Below are 21926 nucleotides of genomic sequence, written 5' to 3'. Positions count from 1 at the left end.
TGACTCTGCTCTGTAAACTCGTCTTTTCTGTACGTTTATTGTAAATGGAATATACGGACTTACATGTCTAGCTACTTTTACTCAGTATAATGTTTTTGAGGTTCACCTCAGTTATAGTGTGTGTCAACAATTTGTTCCTTTTAATTGCCGAGTAGTATTACATTGTAACGGTATACATTTTATTTATTGATTTACCAGTTGATACACTTTTGCATTTTTCTACTTTTGGGCTACTGTGAATAATACTTCCATGAATATTCAAATTAAAGTCTCTGTGTGGACATATGTGCTCATTTCTCTTAGATAGCTAGAAGTGGAATTGCTGGGTCATATGGTAACTATACCTTTAATACTTTAGATAACTGCCAAACTTTTCCAAGTGGCTGAACCATTTTACATTCCCATCAGCAACATATGACAGCTTCTATTTATCCACATCCGTGCCAATGCTTATTGTTTTCCTCATGATTACAGCCATCCTAGTGAGTATAGAGTGATATAGCATTGTGGTTTTAACTTGACTTCCTTAACATCCAATGATGTCGAGCCTATTTTCATGTGCTTATTAGCCATTCCTATGAATTTTTCTGGTGAAATGTGTATTCAAATCTTTAGCCCATTTGTAAGTTGGGTTGTCTCTTTATTAATGAGTTATAAGAGTACTCTGCATGGGATTTTAAAAACTATTTCTCATTGGCTATTTTCTAGAGACTATTAAATCATGCCACAATTTTCCTTATAGCTCCCATCTTTTGGGGCCCCTCCCCCCCAAATGGTATACATTTGTCAGTAAATAACCTATAGAATACAAAAGAAAGTGGTAGGACTGGTTGCCTCATGTACCCTCTTGGAACTTCTGAGATTTGAATCAAGTGCAATAGTTATATCATCTGAGTTATATCCTGCATCTAGATCTTAAACCAGAATTGTTAGCAGGTAGGGCAAAGATAGTGTTATAAGATGCTTCATGGTGGAGAAATTATTTGGCAGACATCTTTTCTTCTCAGTACTGTATGTGAACTAATTTATGAGTATCTGATCCCGTTTTCTCCATTTTCTAGCTTCTCCTTCTGATAGTAATAAAGAAACAGCAAACAGTAAAATTAAAAACCTTTCTTTCTTAAATAAGACATGATACCTTCTTTTAGTTTATATTCACTGAATAAATGTAACGACTTAAGGCTATGAAAAATATGGCCATTTTTATAACAAAAAGAAACAAGAATAGACTAGGTTATGGTGGTAGACAGTTGGTCCCAAATCCAATGATATAAATGAAATCTTGAACAGATAAAAAAACACAAACAAGCCCCCAACCTGCAATAAACTTATAATTGTACTGATAATGAGAACTATTATTAACAAATGACAATTTTTCTTAGGAATTTCTAGAGGCCAGAATGTTGGTAACGTTTGGAAATGTACTGACAGTGAGTATATTATACCAGGCAAATGATGACCAAAAGAAGCCCCGTGCAGCAATACTAACAGCAAAGAAGGCTATTTAACACACATGAAAGAGTCAATCAAGTAGAAAAAATAAGTGTAAATATTGATTTAGAAATTTAAAAAAAAACAACCCTGTTGATGCAGCCAAACAGTAAAAATCATAATACAAGAAAGATGGTGAATAAAAGCTAACTATAACTAAAGAAGCTAGAAAAACAACAGCAAACACTCAAAGCAGAAAAAATATATATAAAAAGAAAATATAAATGCAGTGCTGCTCAATAAAAAACAAAAGTTGCCTCTCTAAAAACAGTTTTAAAAATAGAGTATAGTAATTTTGATCAAGGGGAAAAAAAAAACAAAACACCACAGATAAACTACCCTGGAAACCCAAAGGGGCCATAATAACCAGAATGCCACATACAGCAATGCCAATGACATTGAAAAAGGAGTAAAGAGATAGTTTTGTTTTATTTTGGAAAGAAAAAAACAGTACTGAAGAGTTAATATTGCAAAAAGGACACAGTCTGTATATTACAAATATTTGGTTCATACTGACTTAAAACATCCAGATTAAACTACTTTTAGCAATATGACTATTACACTGAACTTGACTACTTAGCAAGTACATGTTTCTACATATTTCAAATTCAAATGTACTGAAGCCAAAGCTTCTAAGAGATTTAAAAAGCAAGGCATGCATGACCAGAGTCTTAAAAGACACTGTTTTCAAAATTATACTTTTTGACATTAGAATTAGTTGTCTTCTCTGTGTGTAAATGGGCTTGCACTAAGTTTCTGCCTCCAAACAGAACTGTTCATTATCCGGTCAGATTCTCAGGGCTGGCAGTAAGTGCTGTTGCTGTGGTTTACTTGCCAAGTCATGTCCGACTCTTTTGCAACCCCATGGACGGTAGTCCACCAGGTGTCTCTTTCTACTGGATTTACTAGGGAAGACTACTGGGGTGGGTTGCCATTTCGTTCTCCAGGGAATCTTCCCGACCCAGTGATAGAACCTGCGTCTCCTGGGCTGGCAGGCGGATTCTTTACCATCGAGCTACTTGGGAAGCATGCTGGTGATGAAAGGACACGTCAGATTTGTTTCGCATACAAAAGTTTTCTCTCACTCTAAAAGCTGTGCAGCTACTATAAAAACATTACAAAACTGGCCAAACTAAGAAAACAAGGAGGTATTAGCAGTGGTTACCTGCCTTTTCATATTATTTCTGAAAGACTGTTTGTGCATATTAAAAAATGGGATCAAAGTGTACATACTATTTTGTATCTCATAAACATTTTAAAATATCAACAAGCACTTCATCATGTTTTTAGTAATTATAGTTAGAAAAAAGCACTAGGTTGATATTTCATTCTTTGCATTCTCTTCTTTTTTCCTGTATGATCTGGAATGTGAGTCTCAATCTGGCTGCATATTAGAAACTTTGCATTGGTATATCCCCAAATACTGAGCCAATTTTTCCTAGCAACAATTCTGTATTGTTCAATGAGGACTTTTATTCAACACTTTTTGCTCTTATTGCAGAGAGACAGGTCATCCTGTAGTTGACTTAAGAAGAAATACTTTATTTTCTCTGAGCCTCCCACATGCTATTTTTCCTTATTCAGCAATAGTTCATTTAAGTTCCATGTAGGTTTTCTTTTTATTTACCCATAAACAAAGTGACAAGTGCCCAAATTCAGTGGCTATAAACAGATAGCTGAAGGGATGGTTTTTTATACCCCATCCTTCTGTGTAGTGATCAAAACCAAATTTCAGCTGAAGAGCTGACAAATATGGTTTTAACCCCCTTTTTAATCCTCATTTCCAGAAGTACCTAGTGTAACCAACTCTGGAAACTTTCAGGACTCCACAGTGTAAAATGAGTTGCTTTGTGACCTCCTACTGCTCACTCTGGGGTCAGCTCTCTACCATAATCTAGAAGAATTATTTGTTTATCTGCTTTGCAGTTCTCCAAATTTTATTGTCACCTTCCCTGGTATTTGTGCTTTTTCATTTTACCCTTTTACTGTCATTTTAATGAAGTTTGTAAAGTAAGCACAGATAAATGTATATGATCAACTTTTACTATGGATTACACAAGGAGATAGCTTATTTACAAACTGTTAGTAGCCAAATTATATGTAAACAGATAACTGAAGTAAGGTATCTATTTATGGCTCTATAAGCTTTAATTGCATAAAAGTTATGAAGAAATCATACTAGTATAGATTTTTGAAATCTATACTTAATTTAATGAAAAAGCTTATCAAGTGTCTCAATTCTCTAGAGCATCTATTTCAATGATGCCATGCTAATTATACATATTTTCTTTTCTTAGAACAACCACCTATCATTATAACTACAAACAAAAGAGACAATTCACTAACCTTCGGTTGCTTGGGACTGTAAAAGCTGTCGTATACGAAGTATGTCCTTTTCTATTTGTTGAATTCTGGTTATTCTTCGCTAAAATAAAATAAGTAACCAAGTTAGATCTATTTTTATTAAAAAAAAACATTAGTTTTTAATATTAATTTAACATTAACCATTCTATGGTTACCATTTAAAAGTAGGATTATATCAAATCATTCTTTTTTCTATGCCAAGTCATTCTTATGTGAGAATTAGATACATATACATATACATATTCATATACTGAGGACATCAGTGCATCAGTTCAACTTTTTAACATATCTAACTTTATAAAACAGATCCCTAAATTTAGGAAAACTGTACAAATGCAAGTTATGTATCTACTTGGACCATAAAGAAAGGTGAGGGCTGAAGAACTGATGCTTCTGAACTGTGGTGTTGGAGAAGACTCTTGAGAGTCCAGTGGACCGCAAGGAGATCCAACCAGCCCATCCTAAAGTCCTGAATATTCACTGGAAGGACTAATGCTGAAACTGAAGCTCCAATACTGTGGCCACCTGATGCGAAGAGCCAACTCACTGGAAAAGATCTTGATGCTGAGAAACATTGAAGGCAGAAGGAGAAGGGGACAACAGAGGATAAGATGGTTAGATGGTATCATGGATTTCAATGGACATGAGTTTGAGCAAACTCAGGGAGACAGTGAAGGACAGGAAAGCCTGGCAATGCTGCAGTTCACAGAGTAGCAAAGACCTGGACATGACTGAGCAACTGAACAACACATGATACATAACAGTGTGAAACTGGTATATAAAAGCTGTTCTCAAAAACTTTCAAAAAGAAAATTACATCTGAATTTAAACTTTTATATTAATTCAGATGTCAGTACAGTATAATGAGTTTATGTAAAGTATGGCATCCTGTAAAGAGAAAGAGCATCTGCTTTTTTTAAGAAGCACCAGTACGTAAACAATAAGAACAATCTTCCCTAAAGTTATTCCTATTACAGGTCAGCAGTACCTTTCAGAGTTAGCTTTCCCAAATACTTCAGCTAAACATTACTCCAAACACTAAAGATCACAATGATGGTAGGAGTTATTGCTTCCCCCATATACTGAGATCTTCAAGTGAACACAAAGCAGTAACTACAGATCAAACAATGTGGAAGTGAAAAATGTGGGAAATGTTTTAAAAATAAGTACTGCCAATATTTTATCATCAACTGCCAGAATTCCATAGTTGACACTGTAACATTGGTATAAGAAACTGTATTGTAAGAGTAATTGTTTCAATGAGGAAAAAGTGTCAGAAAATAGACGGAGTGATTTGCAAACTTTTTATGATTATGCACCCATCAATGAAAGATTTTTGAGCATGTATACTTCAATAGATAATTAAAGTATTATAACGAATAGCTTTAAGTATATACAGCTAAAAAGCTTACATACAAAACTTACCCTTGAATCATACATAGTTTTGTTTAAATACAATGTCCTTATGATTTTATTGCCATAGTAGGAATCATTATTGTTGCTGTTTTTTGGAAAAGTTCAAAACAGATGTGCTCACCAAAAAAGAAACCTTCCTCTCTCAGTCCCTCAGTTGTATCACTACAACTATGCTAATTCTCTATCACAATTCTGAAAATAGTGAACTTAAGGTAAATAATCACACTCCTCTCTCACGCTAGTAAAGTAATGCTCAAAATTCTCCAAGCCAGGCTTCAGTAATACATAAACTGTGAACTTCCAGATGTTCCAGCTGGTTTTAGAAAAGGCAGAGGAACCAGAGATCAACCTGCCAACATCTGCTGGAACATCGAGAAAGCAAGAGAGTTCCAGAAAAACATCTATTTCTGCTTTATTGACTATGCCAAAGCCTCTGACCGTGTGGATCACAAAAAACTGTGGAAAATTCTGAAACAGATGGTCACACCAGGCCACCTGACCCACCTCTTGAGAAACCTATATGTAGGTCAGGAAACAACAGTTAGAACTGAACATGGAACAACAGACTGGCTCCAAATAGGAAAAGGAGTACATCAAGGCTGTATATTGTCACTGTGCTTATTTAACTTATATGAAGAGTACATCATGAGAAATGCTGGGCTTGAAGAATCACAAGCGGGAATCCAGACTGCTGGGAGAAATATCAATAACCTCAGACACGGAGATGACACCACCCTTACGGCAGAAAGTGAAGAACTAAAGAGCCTCTTGATGAAAGTGGAAGAGGAGAGTGAAAAAGTTGGCTTAAAGCTCAACATTCAGAAAACTAAGATCATGGCATCTGGTCCCATTACTTCATGGCAAATAGATGGGGAAACAGTGAAAACAGTGGCTGACTTTATTTTCCTGGGCTCCAAAATCACTGCAGATGGTGACTGCAGCCATGAAATTAAAAGACGCTCACTCCTTGGAAGGAAAGTTATGACCAACCTAGATAGCATATTAAAAAGCAGAGACATTACTTTGTCAACAAAGGTCCGTCTAGTCAAGCTTATGGTTTTTCCAGTGGTCGTGTATGGATGTGAGAGTTGAACTGTGAAGAAAGCTGAGCACCGAAGAATTGATGCTTTTGAACTGTGGTACTGGAGCAGACTCGAGAGTCCCTTGGACTGCAAGGAGATCCAACCAGTCCATCCTAAAGGAGATCAGTCCTGAATATTCATTGAAGGACTGATGCTGAAGCTGAAACTCCAATACTTTTGCCACCTCATGCGAAGAGTTGACTCACTGGAAAAGACCCTGATGTTGGGAGGAATTGGGGGCAGGAGGAGAAGGGGATGACAGAGGATGAGATGGCTGGATGGCATCACCGACTCGCTGGACATGAATGTGGGTAAACTCCGGGAGCTGGTGATGGACAGGAAGGCCTGGTGATCTGTGATTCATGGGGTCACAAAGAGTTGGACATGACTGAGCGACTGAACTGAACTGAAGGTAAATAATATTTTCTATTTAAGACATTTTACCATGTCCAATTTTCACCATGAAAACATGCTGAAGAAGAAATATTTTTAGTAGCTCTCTAAAGATTCTGCAGAGATGAGTGATTACTTCTACATCAGACACCAAATACATCCTGGCATTACAGAAACAACAAAACTATCTACACTTATTAGTTTCATAATATTTCATTGTTTTCCTCTCTCTATATAACCAGCTCCCCGTCACCAATAAAGTCCCAAGTCAAAATTTTTAATATTTAGAGGGTGAAAACAGGAAAATATACCTAACATTCCTCTTCACAGAACTGTATTTCTGTATTGCTATTAGGTCACTAGACCCTGTAATCAAGTCTGCACCTTGATGACTGCTTCCACAATAACATTTGTGCTTTCGTTACTCAACATAAAATGGAAGAAGTCAGTAGCACTTCTTTCCATTCTCTGTATGACAATCTTGAATATTTATGAAATTAAATAAAATGCAACATGCTTAATTGTTCAGGCATATAGACATGGTATGACTTTTGAAAAACTGATATAAAAATTATTTAGTAATATAGTTTGATATATATATTGAAATACCATGTAGAATCAAACCCCATACTCGCCAGAGACACTCAGAGGGCTCAAACAAACTTTATGTGCACCAGGACCCAGAGACTCCACAGAGACGGAGACAGAACTGTGTTTGGGTGTCTCCTGTGAACATGTGGGTCAGCAGTGGACTGCTGCAGAGGCAGGGGCTCTGAGTACAGTAGACCTGAGTATGGCATAAGCTGTCTCAGAGGAGGTCACCATTAACCCAACATAGAGCTGCCAGAACTCACACAGGACTGGGGAAACAGACTCTGGGAGGGCACAAATAGAACCTCGTGTGCACTAGGACCCAGGAGAAAGGAGCAGTGACCCCACAAGAGACTGACCCAGACTTGCCCATGAGTGTCCAGGAGTCTCTGGCAGAGGCAGGGGTCGGCGGTGGCCTGCTGCAGGGTCAGGGGCACTGGATGTAGCAGTGCAGGCATGTGACCTTTTGAGCGAGGTCGCCATTATCTTCACTACCTCCACCATACTTTGGCCTCAGATAAATAACAGGGAGGGAACATAGCCCTGCCCTTCAACAGAGGATTGGATTAAAGGTTCACAGAGCATGGCCAAACAGAACAAGAACCAGTTTCCCCCTCAGTCAGTCTCTCCCATCAGGAAGCTTCATAAGCCTCTTATCCTGATCCATCAGAGGGCAAACAGACTCAAAACCACAATCACAGAAAACTAACCAAACTGATCACATGGACCACAGCCTTGTCTAACTCAGTCTAACTATGAGCATGCCTTGTAGGGTCAACCAAGATGGATGGGTCATGGTGGAGAGTTCTGACAAAACATGGCCCATTGGAGAAGGGAAAGGCAAACCACTTCACTATTCTTGCCTTGAGAACCCCAACAACAACATGAAAATGCAAAAAGACAGGGCACTGAAAGATGCACTCCCTGGGTTGGTAGGTGCCCACTATGCTCCTAGAAATAACTCCACAAAGACTGACGAGATGGAGCCAAGCAAAAACAACATTCAGTTGTGGATGTGATGGTGACGGAAGCAAAGTCCAATGCTGATAGAGCAATACTGCATAGGAATGCTAGGTCCATGAATCAAGGCAAACTGGAAGTGGTCAAACAGGAGATGGCAAGAGTGAACGTCAATATTTTAGGAATCAGCAAACTAAAATGGATTGGAATGGGTGAATTTAATTCAGATGACCATTATTACTACTGTGGGAAAGAATCCCTTAGAAGAAATGTCATAAGTCAACAAAAGCACTCGAAATGCTTGGGTGCAGTCTCAAAAATGACAGAATGATCTCTGTTCATTTCCAAGGCAAACCATTCAGTATCATGGTAATCCAAGCTTGTGCCCCGACCGGTAATGCTGAGGAAGCTGAAGTTGAACGGTTCTGTGAAGACCTACAAGACCTTCTAGAACTAACACCCAAAAAAAGATGTCCTTTTCATTACATGGGACTAGAATGCAAAGTAGGAAGTCAAGAAACACCTGGAGTAACAGGCAAACTTGGCCTTGGAGTACAGAATGAAGCAGGGCAAAGGCTAATAGAGTTTTGCCAAGAGAACACACTGGTCATAGCAAACACCCTCTTCCAGTAACACAAGAGAAGACTCTACACATGGTTTTCACCAGACGGTCCACACTGAAATCAGACTAATTATATTCTTTGCATCCAAAGATGGAGAAGCTCTATAGAGTCAGCAAAAACAAGACCGGAAGCTGACTGTGGCTTAGATCATGAACTCCTTATTGCCAAATTCAGACTTAAACTGAAGAAAGTAGGGAAAAACTACCAGACCAATCAGATATGACCTAAATCAAATCCCTTATGACGATGCAGTGGAAGTGAGAAATAGATTCAAGAGATTAGATCTGATAGACAAGACTGCCTGAGGAACTATGGACGGAGGTTCGTGACATTATACAGGAGACAGGGAGCAAGACCATCCCCAAGAAAAAGAAATGCAAAAAGGCAAAATGGTTGTCTGAGAAGGCCTTACAAATAGCTGTGAAGAGAGGTGAAAGGCAAAGGAGAAAAGGAAAGATACACTCATTTGAATGCAGAGTTCCAATGAATAGCAAGGAGAGATAAGAAAGCCTTCCTTAGTGACCAATGCAAAGAAATAGAGGAAAACAACAGAAAGGGAAAGATGAGATTTCGTCAAGAAAATTAGAGATACCAAGGGAATATTTCATGCAAAGATGGGCACAATAAAGGACAGAAATGGTATGGACCAACAGAGGCAGAATGTATTAAGAAGAGGTGGCAAGAATACACAGAAGAACTGTACAAAAAGATCTTCACAAACCAGATGATCAAAATGATATGATCACTCACCTAGAGCAGACATCCTGGAATGCGAAGTCAAGTGGGCCCTAGGAAGCATCATTACGAACAAAGCTAGTGGAGGTGATGGAATTCCAGTTAAGCTATTTCAAATCCTCAAAGACGATGCTATGCAAGTGTTGCACTCAATATGGTAGCAAATTTGGAAAACTCAGCAATGACTGCAGGACTGGAAAGGGTCAGTTTTCATTCCAATCCCAAAGAAAGGCAATGCTGAAGAATGCTCAAACTACCACACAATTGCACTCATCTCACATGCTAGCAAGGTAATGCTCAAAATTCTCCAAACCAGACTTCAACAGTATGTGAACCATGAACTTCCAGATGTTCAAACTGGATTTAGAAAAGGCAGAGGAACCAGAGATCAAATTGCCAACGCCTGCTGACTCATCGAAAAAGCAAGAGAGTTCCAGAAAAAACATTTATTTCTGCTTTATTGACTATGCCAAAGCCTTTGACTGTGTGGATCACAACAAACTGTGGAAAATTCTGAAAGAGACGGGAATACCAGACCACCTGATCTGCCTCTTGAGAAATCTGTATACAGGTCAGGAAGCAACAGTTAGAACTGGACATGGAACAACAGACTGGTTCCAAATAGGAAAAGGAGTACGTCAAGGCTGTATATTGTCACCCTGCTTATTTAACTAATGTGCAGTGTACATCATGAGAAATGCTGGGCTGGATGAAGCACAAGCTGGAATCAAGACTGCTGGGAGAAATATCAATAACCTCAGATATGCAGATGACACCACCCTTATGGCACAAAGTGAAGAAGAACTAAAAAGCCTGTTAATAAAAGTGAAAGAGGAGAGCGAGACAGTTGGCTCTAAACTCAACATCAAAATTAAGATCATGGCATCTGGTCCCATCACTTCATGGCAAATAGATGGGGGAAACAATGGAAACAGTGACAGACTTTATTTTTTGGGACTCCAAAATCACTGCAGATGGTGACTGCAGCCGTGAAAGGAAAGACGCTTGCTCCTTGGAAGAAAATTTATGACCCACCTAGACAGCACATTAAAAAGCAGAAACATCACTTTTCCAACAAAGGCCCGTCTAGTCAAAGCTATGGCTTTTCCAGTAGTCATGCATGGATATGAGAGTAGGACTTAAAGAAAGCTGAGTGCCGAAGCATAGATGCTTTTGAACTGTGGTGTTGGAGAAGACTCTTGAGAGTCCCTTGGACTGCAAGGAGATCCAACCAGTCCATCCTAAAGGAAATCAGTCCTGAATATTCATTGGAAGGACTGACGCTGAAGATTCAACTCCAAGACTTTGGCCACCTGATGCGAAGAACTGACTCATTTAAAGACCCTGATGCTGGAAAGACTGAAGGCGGGAGGAGAAGGGGACGGCAGAGGATGAGATGGTTGGATGGCAACACTGACTTAATGGACATGAGCTTGAGTAAACTCCGGGAGCTGGTGATGGACAGGGAGGCCTGGTGTGCTGCAGTCCATGGGGTTGCAGAGTCCGACATAACTGAGCCACTGAACAGAAGTGAACTGAATAGTTCAGTATGAATTCAGGACAGCTCTCAAGAAATTAGGAATAGAAGGTAAATTCCTTAACGTGATAAATGGTATCAAAAACCTTAAGTAAACAGCATACTTAATCGTGAAATTTCAGAATTCTCTTTAAAGCCAAGGTGAGATGAAGAAGACCAATTATCATTGCTTTATTCAAAGATGTATTACATTTCTTATATAATACAAAGAGGGAAAAAAGGACTGGAAAAGACAAAACTGTCATTACTTGGAGACAATTTAACATCTAAATGAAAAAATCCAAGAAAATCTTAAACTACTGAGACAATCTAACAAAAGAGTTCAGGAAGACTCCTGGATACATCAAATTTAGTAATGTAAACTAGAGAAAATTCCATTCACAATAGCAACAAAAACTAAGATATCTAGGAATAAATGAAAAAAAAAAAGATGTGTAAGAGGATCATGAAGAATATGGACTACAGAGAATGAGATGTTTGGATAGCATCACAGACTCACTGGACATGAATTTGAGCAAACTGTGGGAGAAAGTGAAGGACAGGGAAGTCTGGTATGCTGTAGACCATGAGGCTGTAAAGAGTTGGACATGACTTAACAATTGAACAACAAGGGTTTTATGAAGAATGTTATAAAGCTTTTCTGAAGGGCATAAAATAAGACCCAAATGAATGAGATACAAAACGAGTAACAGTACCTAATATTTACTTGGAATTTGCTAAACTCCAAGGGTTTTATGCATATTAACTCATTTAATCCTTACATTTTTTACAGGGAATCATTTTCTACATTTTACCAATGAGAAAACTGAGGCAGAGTTTAAACAAGATCACTGTGCTGATAAGTGACACGGAATTAGAATCCAGAGACCAATCTTTCAACCAAGATCCAATCTTCATACTGTAAAGATATAAATTCTCCTGAAATTAATTTATAAATTCAATATATAACTAATCAAAAGTCAATAAGGTTTTTCCTTGAAGAAAATAAGCTGATACTAAATTTCAAATAAAAGAGTAATGAAACAGAATATAAACACATTTTTACAGACGTAAATAAGTAGGACTCATACTACAAGACTTAAGATTAATAAAATTATAGCAAATAAAACAAGTGTGGTATCCAGAGAAGCTAAAACAGACTAATGGAACAGAGTTCACAAATATTCAGCAAATACAACTTCTCAAATGCCAAAAACAGCATTACTAATCCATGGGGAAACAGAGATGCATCCAATAAATGTTAATGGAAAATTCTGTTAACAACATAAATATATATCTATCTGTGTGTATCTGTATGTCTGTATATATCACTAATTATACAATTATTGAATAGAAATTATACTGCATATAACATATACTATATACACACATTTAAAAATCATATGCATGAGTGTTTATATATATATATACATAAAATTAGATTCCTACCTCTAAAACTAAAAGATGATGCTATGAAAGTGCTGCACTCAATATGTCAGCAAATCTGGAAAACTCAGCAGTGGCCATCGGACTGGAAAAGGTCAGTTTTCATTCCAATCCCAAAGAAAGGCAATGCCAAAGAATGCTCAAACTACCTCACAATTGCACTCATCTCAAACGTTGGTAAAGTAATGCTCAAAATTCTCCAAGACAGGCTTCAACAATACATAAACTGTGAACTTCCAGATGTTCAAGCTGGTTTTAGAAAAGGCAGAGGAACCAGAGATCAAATCGCCAACATCTGCTGGAACATCGAGAAAGCAAGAGAGTTCCAGAAAAACATCTATTTCTGCTTTATTGACTATGCCAAAGCCTCTGACTGTGTAGATCACCACAAACTGAGGAAAATTCTGAAAGAGATGGGAATACCAGACCACCTGACCTGCCTCTTGAGAAACCTGTATACAGGTCAGGAAACAACAGTTAGAACTGAACATGGAACAACAGACTGGTTCCAAATAGGAAAAGGAGTACGTCAAGGCTGTATATTGTCACCCTACTTATTTAACTAAAGTGCAGTGCTCGCTTTGGCAGCACATATGCTAAAATTAACTAATGTGCAGAGTACATCATGAGAAACGCTGGGCTGGATGAAGCACAAGCTGGAATCAAGACTGCCAGGAGAAATATCAATAACCTCAGATATGCAGATGACAGCACCCTTATGGCAGAAAGTGAAGAACTAAAGAGCCTCTTGATGAAAGTGAAAGAGGGCAGTGAAAAAGTTGGCTTAAAGCTTAACATTCAGAAAACTTAAGATCATGGCAACTGGTCCCATCACTTCATGGAAAATAGTTGGGGAAACAATGGCTGAGTTTATTTTTTGGGGCTCCAAAATCACTGCAGATGGTGATTGCAGCCATGAAATTAAAAGACACTTACTCCTTAGAAGGAAAGTTATGACCAACCTAGACAGCATATTAAAAAGCAGAGACATTACTTTGCCAACAAACATCCGTCTAGTCAAGGCTATGGTTTTTCCAATGGTCATGTATGGATTGTTGGATTATAAAGAAAGTTGAGTGCCGAAGAATTGATGCTTTTGAACTGTGGTGTTCAAAAGAGAAGACTCTTTTTTTTTTTTTTTTTAATTCCCCATCCCGATCCCCTCTCCCACCTCCCTGGAGAAGACTCTTGAGAGTCCCTTGGACTGCAAGGAGATCCAACCAGTCCATCCTAAAGGAGAGCAGTCCTGTGTATTCATTGGAAGGACTGATAGTGAAGCTGAAACTCCAATACTTTGGCCACCTGATGTGAAGAAATGAGTCATTTGAAATGACCCTGATGCTGGGAAAGATTGAGGGCGGGAGGAGAAGGGGATGACAGAGGATGAGATGGCTGGATGGCATCACCGACTCAATGGACATGGGTTTGGGTGGACTCCGGGAGTTGGTGATGGACAGGGAGGCCTGGCGTGCTGCGGTTCATGGGGTCGCAAAGAGTCGGACATCACTGAGCAACTGAACTGACTTACTGACCTCTAAAACATATATAATAGCAAATCTGAGATGAATTAACGATCTAATTGAAAAATAAAACATTAGACTTACTAGAAAAAAATAGGGTATATTTAAAGATAGGAAAAGATGTAAAAATAGGTTGAAGAAAGCACAAATACGACAATATAACTAATTTAGCATTACAATAAAAAATAATTTTTTGTTATCATTAAGCAAAAGTAGGTAACAGATTTGGCAGGGAACAGTTATGAAATACATCATGTATAACAGATGGGTATTAAGAGTATATTAAAATATCTCTCAAATATAAATGAATAAGACATCTAACAATATGAAAAAAACAGCAAAAAGAAAATCTTAAAAGTCTAATACATATATGAAAAGATATTCAACTTCAGTAGTACTCATGAAAGTATAAACTAAATGACAAGATAATGTTTCATATGCTCATTGATTGTTAATTATAAAGTTTGACTCACAATTTCTGAAGGAAAAAAAGAAAACAAGAGTCAAAGGAAACAGAATTCTCATATACTCCTGGGAGAAACGCAAACTGATAAAATCATTTTGAGGGCAATCTGGCCAACACTATTCAGAACACTCCTACCTTAGGACCAGCAATTATGCTTTCAGGTATGTGTACCAGAGCAGAGGTCAGCAAGTTAAGGCTTGCCAGTCATCTGTTTATGAATCATGTTTTACTGAAACACAGTCATGCTCATTTGCTCATATACTGTTGTCTATGGTTGCTTTCTTGCTACAAAGGCAGAGTTGAGTAGTTGCAACAGACCACATGGCTGACAAAGTCTAAGCTACTTACCATACAGCCCTCTAAGAAAAAGACTCTTGACCTAGAAAAACTTTTGTGCACGTTTATAGGATATGGATAAGTATGTTTATCAGAGTTGTTTCAACAGTGAGAAATTATAAATCACCTAAATATATGTCAAGCAGAAAACAGGTAAAGCTACACAGAACTATGTCATCCATGTATTTATAAAACATTACGGCAGCACAGAAGGATAAGTAACTTTCGTTCTACCAATCTCCAACTCCCAGAAAAAGCTCTTATGAATAAGCTGATGTACATTTATCCAACCTTTTCTTACACGCATAGAGGAGAGTAGGGAGCACCATACTATGAGCCCAAATTTGTGTTGAACAAATAAAGAAACAAATAAATAAATAACCAAACTGTTAATGGAGACAGGCAGAGACTAATTCAAATAGGCATGGGCAAGAGTGGATTTTGTTTCAATTTCCCCAAAACTGTTCCACAGTCATTTGTATGTGTTTTATTGGTCATCTGCATTTTCTTTTCAATAAACTGAATGATTACATCCTCTGCCCATATAAAAAGTTGTCTTTTTCTTCTTAGTTTGTAGAATTCTTACAGTACAGGGATATTAAACCTTTCCCCCTTGATGTGTCACAAATAGTTTCCCGTATTTTTTTTTCCTGCAGGATGAATGCTTTAAAATTTTACAAAATAAATCCTGTCCCCTCCTATTGCTTTTGAGTTTCCATTCTTAATTAAGATCTCTCTTGTCCTATATTTTCTTCTATTAATTTTATTTTTTACATTTAGATATTTAACTCACCTGTAACTCTTCATGTACAAGATGTGAGGTAGGGATCTAATTTAATTTCTCTACTACTAGATAGGGCTTCCTTGGTGGCTCAGTGGTAAAGAATCTGCCTGCCAATGAAGGAGATGTGGGTTCAATCCCTGGGTCAGGAAGATCCCCTGGAGAAGGAAATGGCGACCCATTCCAGTATTCTTGCCTGAGAAATCCCATGGACAGAGAAGGCTGACGGCCTACAGTTCACAGGGTCACGAAAGAATCGGACACGACTTAGTGACTAAAAAACAACCACCACCAGAAAGGTTCCCAGTTATCATCTATGTTCTCACTGAGTTATTTACCATTCCCCCCCCCCAAACTTGCAACTTCTATCATTAAAAGATTCCAGATTTTCTTACATCTTTTTCTAGTCTCTATTCTGTTCTATTTGCCTATGTCTATTCCTGTGCTATTAATATCATACTGTGATTACTGCAATACCTTTACAGCAAATTTTACCAAATGGTAAGGTAAATCCTCACTCACTATAATTTTCTTAAATACTTTTGGAAATTCTTACTTTACAAACTTAAAAATCATTTTTCTGGGCTCTAAAAAAATTAAGATTATGACTAGAATCATATTATATTTCTATATCAACTTTTTAAAGAAAGACATTATTAGGATATTAAAATCTTCTCACCCAGGGATCTTATTTATTTTTAGCAACAGAGACATCAGTGGTTTAATGGAAGGGGGATCTTACACACCTGAAACAAAGTCCTGGAGTGATACCCTACCATGTGTGACGGATGGCAGGCAGGACACGCAGCAGGCTTCCCTCTTGGGTGGAAGGGGAGAGTGCCAGTTACACAGTGATGTCAGGCTGGCTCATCAGTTGCCAGGGAAAGCCACAGAGGGGGAATGCCCTTCACTGCCCCAGTGATCAGCACAGACAATAGCTGGGGCCAGGGGCAAGTGTGTGGGAAGGTCAGGCTTGTATGCAGGGTGCAGGGGAAGCAGGCATTCACAGGATGTACAGACAGCAAGAGTGGTCTGACTACTCACTTCACTCCTCCATACCCTGCAGGACCTTACAATCTTAGTTGGCCCCTCTTCTGTGATATCCCTGGCATCACTGCAACCAGATAACACAAATACAATGCAGAGAGCCACACAGGCTTTTCTACTTCTAGGGCCCCATAGTGTGTCCTTTAGCAATTTTATATTTTTCTTCATGTGGTCTGTGTTTGGTATTTTAAAATTTCCTGTCATTATGAAGAGATCATTCTACCCAATTTCCATTTCCAAATGGTAGTCATTGCTAATAGAGAAACCCTAATGTATCTTAACTCCAGCCACCCTACTGAGTTCTCTCATTAGCTGAAAAACTTTTTGGCTCTTCACCATGGTTTTTCTAGGTAGACAACAATGTAGTTTACAAATGACAATTATTTGCTCTCTTCCCTTCTAGTTGGAAAATAGTGCAGTAGTTAAACAATTTGTTTTCTTTCTACCTGAATTAGTGGAACCTCCAAACAAAGTTAAGTAATAGTGATGAGAGCAAGCGGCAAACCATGTTAATGACTGCAAAGGTAATAATCTAATTATTTCTCTATTTTCTCAATCTAATATAATGTTGGCTTCTGTTTCTGGTACATGATTGTTTTTTAAAAAAACTTTCACTCTATTTTTATTTTACTTGGAATTTTTATCCATCTTTTCCTTGCAAAGGAGGTAACACATTTTTTTCTCATGGCCTCAGGCCTTCTTGGAATTCACTTTCATGTTCGTTAGCTGACCATTCTAGTCTTACGTGCTGAGTCACTCAAGCAGAGTTATGAGGGAGAGAATTACTATGGACAATTATTTTCATTATTCCCATTACCTAATTATTAGTGTTTGTAAGAGTTGCATACTACTAATGTAATAATTTAATAACTACCCAAATGGTGGACACTGCAATCGTCTCTCTCTCTCTGTCTTACAGTGTTGTGATGAATAGCATAAAATCCATACTTATATTCTTGCTGCTTTAACTCGACATTCCTGGAGGACATATTCTGAGAGTCTTACAGAATTACTATGTCAGAGGGTACAAACATTTTAACTTTGACAGGTAGTGCTACAGAGTCCTTCAGGACTGTACCAGTTTATTACAACAGGCAGACAACGATGCTTCATATTACAATCTCTCAAAATCTCACCAGTATTACATGACACTAAACTTTAAAGCTTTTGCCAGCCTGATAGGCAGAAAATTAACCAACCAAACAAGAAACCACCACCACAAACAAAAAACAACATTATTGTATGTTACTTTTCCCTGATAACTAGTGACGTTTAAGTATATTTTAACAATGATTTATTAACCACTTGTACTTTTGTGATGGGACTACTCATACCTTCTGATTATTTTCCTCTTTGGTTGTCTTGTTTTCAATTGATTTGTAGGTGCTTCCTGTATATTAGGGATAGTAACTCCTCATATGTACTGCAAATACTTCCATTTTTGCTTTGTGTACAATATCTCTTTAGCCCTAAGCTTAATATATTTCCAGAATAAATGAATGTTTGCTGTATTTATAAAATATGGACTAAAAATTCCTTAGAATATTAACTAGCAAAAGAACACTATATTCCAGAACAAAATTAAAATGAATACATCTGCACATATCTGGACAAAATGGCCAAGAAAGAACTCAAGTTAACCTGTTCTAGAGTAAGCTGTCTGGAATATACTTATTTATATTTATACATTAATACAGACATTTTCATATCAACATCTCATTTCTTAAGAACCTCTAAAAGCAAACACATTAACAGATATAGAAAAACATGTATACAGTATTCCATAAATTCACATTCTAAAAACGTAAATTCATATAAACCAGAGTAAAATTTCTCATAGTTTTTCTATCAACAAACAAAATCTGCCTGGTATTTTAAAATAATTTCATGAAAACACCAACAGTTACAAATACTAAATCTGTATTAATTGTATCATATAATTTAAAGTATCTTTGGAAATTCATTATATATTCTTGATTCCATACCACTTATATGGTGATAAATACCTTCTCCCAATATGTAACTTATCTTTTCACCTTTTTATTTTCTTCTTTTGGCCGTGCCATTTTGGCTTGCGGGATCTTAGTTCTCTGACCACAGACTGAACTCAGGGCCTGGCAGTGACAGCACTGAGTCCAAACAAATGGACAGACAGGGAATTCCCAAACATGCTTTTTCCCCTTTTCATTTTCTTTAAGGTACCTAATATAAGATAAATTCTTAATTTTAAAATAGTAGAATTTTACCAGTCTTTATAATTAGTCTAATGTCTTAAGAAATCCTTTCTTATGCCAATATTCTTTCTTTACATAGTTGAGGGTAGAAACATGAGAATGTTCTCCATTCAATTTGTTTCTCTTCCCAAGGTTCTTTTTATATGTTTCTCTCCTCGAATGAGACTTTCCTTTTTTCATTACACAAACACAGAAGTAAAAATCTCAAAGGATAACTGAAGTTAGCTAGCAACTAATAAGATGACCAGAATTGAATTCTTCTTCCCTCTTATAATTCCAAGGCATAGCAGAACAGTATCCGAGAATTGAAATATGAAGGCAGAATTATGTGAATACTGGTTATGCTTCCCAGCAGCCATAGTAAACTATTCTTATTTTGAACTAGTGCCAAAGTAAAGATAGACTTTAAAAAATCTTTAAGAATAAAACTTAACCAAAGTTAACAGAGCTGTAATTCATTAGATTCTTCATAGAAATCTAGCTACTACTGTTTCATAGTTTAATAATAAATATGTTACCTGTGCTCGTTTTTCCATATCCTGGCAACTACCTAGTTGTTCTTCCATTGCAACTCTGATTTGCCTTGCCTCGTATTCCAACTGCCTTCTGGTCATATCTGTTTGTAAGGAAAACTAAAACCACAAGTAAAATGGAAATGTTAATATCTTGTGTTTATCAGTAAAAATAAAAAAGCATATAAGTATCCATAAAGAAAATGAATAAACAAATACATAAGTTATCATAAGAAAGTTATTTTTTACTCTAAGAAGTCCTAAAACTTGATGATCACTGCCAGGCTCAGCCTGGCTTTCTGATGTGAAGTGAAGAGTTGAAACACTTTTACTGCCCCACAGTCACAAATAGTTTTAATTAAATTGTACTAGCTCTTTAAAATATATATATTTATCCAGTTAAGGTAAGCCTATTTTCAGTTACCTTACAATTCTTCTGCCCTGAAGAAGCACTACTTTGAACTGTTAAAAATTAGAATATTAATGTGGACAAAATAGAAAAATCAAGGATCAGGTCCATCATCCTTAAGTTTATACCTCACTTCAGGATTCTTATGTACATGGAGACTAAATAGAGAGAACTTTCCCACATGTAAAATAAAGAAGACAGAATAAAGAAAAGCTTTTATATAAAAATAAATTGCAAGATAACACAAACTTTTTGGTAAAAATATAAATATGAACCAAAGTTGAAACAAACCAAAAAAAGTACTTCTTCATGGAGTGGGTGTTAGTGCATTCAAAACTTTATTAGCCCTCTTAACTACAATTCCAGATGTTGTGGTAACTGCTAGGTATAAAAAATGAAAAAAGGAGAAGGCAAAGAAACTTACAAAGACATGCTCCAAGGCTAAAAGAACAGCTGGACAAAATAATGAGTGACAGTTATAACAGACCACGAAGGGAATAAGGAAGTGCTGTAGATTCTTCATGCTCTGTAAGTCCAATAAAAAGCTGCATGTGGGCAATTCCCTGGAGGTCCAGGGGTTAGGACTCCACACACTCACTGTCAAGGGTGAAGGTCTGATCCCTGATCAGAAACTAAGATCCTACATACACACACACACACACACACACACACACACACACACACACACACACACACAGACAAAAGCTGCATGTGTATGTGTCTGACTCAGAATAGCATTCTGTAGGCCTAAGAATCCCAAAATGTGTTGTCAGGTTAAGTTAGAGAAGCTTTCACCCTTTCCCCTTGCAATATACAGACGACATATGCAGGATGCGTTCCTATAGGCATATCCACATTATGTGTTGCAACACAGTTGAAATAGTCTCCATGCTGTGAGTCATGTTATAACTACACTTATTTGTCCTCCACTTCCAAAAATCCCTTGCGCAAAAGGTTGAAGATGACACATTATATTACAATAATGTGGTTTATATTTGATGTTTTAAGCAATGCCTGGTAACCTGACAAGTATTTCTATATGAAAGCATTCTTAACCTGCCTTCCCAATATAAAATAAAAATTTTGTGAATTTAAAAATATTTATGAAATATAAGCAATTTACATTTGCTAATGTTGCTTAATGGTCTATAATGTCTTACATATCCTCTTAAATAAATGTGACTGACTATATGGTAAATTAATATGGGAATGAGCTGACAACTGATCTTTGTTTCAGGTATTAACCAATTGCTCTTGAACTGTTTCATACACAACTGCATGCAGACAGCTAGACTCTAAATACTGTACATTTTAATTACCAAAGTGAATGTTAAGCAAAACAGTGCTTTAATATTAAGAGCAACGATCCCTCCAAACCCTACTGAGTTCCTAATTCTCATACGTCCACACTCTCTATGAACTGTTCTTTCACTTGTGGTGTCTCCTTAGCTCCCAAAATGATGTTAACGACATTGTCAGGAAGGGAGATTCTTTCCCTCTCACAACCTGGATAAGTTTGTGCTCAGGAGGCTGACCACTGAAGTTTCTAGTTCTAGCTCCCACCAGACAATGCCCACCCACGCAGGAATGTGATTAACTGCGTGTTCTGGAAAAGGTTTTTCCTTCATTGTTACTTTTTCTTTTATAATGTCCTCTCAAAACTATTAGAAAATGAAAAATCTAAGCTAAGAGTGGAAGATTAATTTTAACTGGCCTATTTCTAAAAAATTGTTTTAAAATTTATGGGTAACAGTTAAAATAAAGTCTTATTTAAAATTATTAATGTATTTCAGAAATGTTCTTATACGTGTCACCCCATGAATAGAACAGTTGACTTGGAGAGCTTGGGTGGGGAGGGAGAGGCTGACAGAATTAAGTTATTTTTTACATAGTTATATTAGCAAAACAAACAACTTTTAGTGCTTGCAAAAAGCTCTAACATCTGTGCCAACAGCTACTGTCATTTACAATAACTAGAATAGGACTCAGGTTATCTCAAAGATA

The 21926-nt window shown here is 37.2% G+C and overlaps 1 long non-coding RNA gene across 1 annotated transcript in view; it reads right to left on the bottom strand.

Annotated features, from left to right (window-relative positions):
* LOC136155420 (uncharacterized) overlaps nt 1-19572 on the bottom strand; it is a 32814-nt gene extending 13242 nt beyond the window's left edge. Inside the window, exons 1-2 of the long non-coding RNA XR_010660815.1 lie at nt 19520-19572; nt 3838-3916 (exon numbers count right to left, since the gene is read on the bottom strand). This is a non-coding gene — a long non-coding RNA (uncharacterized lncRNA). The remainder of the gene's footprint in view (nt 1-3837; nt 3917-19519) is intronic.
* Between the last annotated feature and the right edge of the window lie 2354 nt (nt 19573-21926).

The sequence above is a fragment of the Muntiacus reevesi genome, unplaced genomic scaffold (assembly GCF_963930625.1).
Source record: "Muntiacus reevesi unplaced genomic scaffold, mMunRee1.1 SCAFFOLD_57, whole genome shotgun sequence".
Classification (NCBI taxonomy): domain Eukaryota; kingdom Metazoa; phylum Chordata; class Mammalia; order Artiodactyla; family Cervidae; genus Muntiacus; species Muntiacus reevesi.
This window is presented reverse-complemented; position numbering and strand designations above follow the sequence as displayed.